Raw genomic sequence first — 1,975 nt, forward strand, 5'->3', positions numbered from 1 at the left:
TGCATTTCATGCTGTCTTGCTTACCTGTAAAGGGCTTTATCACTAATTTCCTGTTGTTTATGACAGTTAAAAGGGTAAACTCCTGCAAGTTCTGTAGCTGCAAGTGATTTGTAAGCTTCACAAAGCTTACAGATGGCTATGCAGTAACTTTCTCGTTCCTCGGGAGACCTAGGCACTGAACTCCTGACAAACTGAATAAACCTTTTATTCTTCCAATTGATACAACATCCATATATTTTAGGCCTGAAAACTCAGTACGTGAATAGCTGTCCCATGGCTTTCCCCTTTTCAGGGGAGCCAAACACTTCTGTGTTTGCCCTATAAAAGCTGTTAGCAAGAGTGTTTAGAGAACACTGTGGTGATGTTGTGAAAAGCATTGTGGAAAAATATTTCAGAGGGGAAGAGTCTTTTAAAGGTACTCTTCTTTCAGGTTTGAAAGGATTTGAAAAGTAATTTCAGTGTCAGAAAATAAAAAATTGAGTTAGTTGGAGCACAGAGCGTATTTGCATGAAGTTATTTCCCTTCCCCTCCCTACTTTCATCTTGTTGCAATATAGTGGTTGGCAACTAAGTTGCATTATCTTATGCTGAGGTTTCTTAGTAAGCATGCAGGATGAATAAGTGATTTTTTCCTTCAGCTGAGTGCTCAGAAAACTTTTGATAACAAGTTTTAGAAGTCTTGTAAGTGTGAAGATGGAAAATACCTTTTCAGTATAATTGCAGTAAGAAAGAGCAGGATAAGAACAGGAGGAGAAACCAGATTGCAGGGAAGAGGATTATACTGTGTCCACCAAACCACCTTTCTGTTAGCAGGGGCTAATGTTTCTGCAGTTATCAGACTAGGATATTCTAAATAGAAGAAGCTTTCCAGTTTTGTTGCACTTGCTATTTGGTAATATCCAGGGACCACCACTCCTTGGTAAGTTAGACCTTGGCAGCTGTGGCAGTCCTGTTTTCAAAGATGCGAACCAGACTTTCATTCTCGGTTAGGTTTCTGGATCCCCAGAAATCTGGTGATGGAAACATGGGGATCTAAAAGAAGGTAGTCCCTAGCTCTCTGAAGGAGTGTAACAGTATTCAGGTTTATTGCTTGGCAGCTACGGTTTAAGTATTTCTCACTCAACTTTTAAAAAGATAAGTATTTCATGAGATCAAGTACTTGAAACTGAACTTGTGATATTTGAGCATAGTCTGTCAGCTAGTTTTGCTCTTAATATAAACTTGCATTTCACTGCTTTAAAATGATATACTTAGTGAACATCGCTGGCATTGGGAGAACAACTCTTTCCAGATCTGGAATGTGCAGTTGAGCAGTGATGTATACGGCCTGATCAGCTGATGAAATGTGGGTTTGGATGTGTGATTTTTGTAAATGACTTCCAGATGTTACAGTTGCCAGCTGAATGTCTCAAGACTGCACTGTTAGGTCTAGATTATGAAACAAAATGGATGAAATGTGCAGAAGATAAACTAGTAAGTCTATACTTGGAATTGTTCTCTCAAAAAAACCCCAAAACCAACCAACCAAAAAAACCCACAACCCAGCACGATTCTGTAGTCAAATTACTCACTAAGCAATGGCAGAAAAATATAGATGCTTTTAGTTAGGGGTACCTGCACTAATTCATAGCCTGTGAAGAGCTTGAATGGTCTAATAGCTAACACAAGCAATTTTCTGTGTAGCTGCTGTGTTAGGAGCTTTGAGTTCTTCTTTATCTCAAACTTCCTCATGCTAAAACATGACTGTTACGGTGCTAGAGCTGAAATCAAATTACTGACAATACTATCTTTTTGAGCAGCAGAAATCAAAGTTTGTTTTGGAGTTTCCCTAGAATTTTTATGAAATCTTTATGTAGGAATGTTTTTATTTGCAAAAATGTCTTTAAAGTTTTTAAGTCCTCACACTCGTTGAGGGGAAATGTTTAGCTTGAAAACAGAGTGTTTGACTTCTTTTTCTTTATTTTCCTCAGGAAGTA

This window comes from Phaethon lepturus, unplaced genomic scaffold (genome assembly GCF_000687285.1).
Source record: "Phaethon lepturus isolate BGI_N335 unplaced genomic scaffold, ASM68728v1 scaffold6443, whole genome shotgun sequence".
Lineage (NCBI taxonomy): Eukaryota > Metazoa > Chordata > Aves > Phaethontiformes > Phaethontidae > Phaethon > Phaethon lepturus.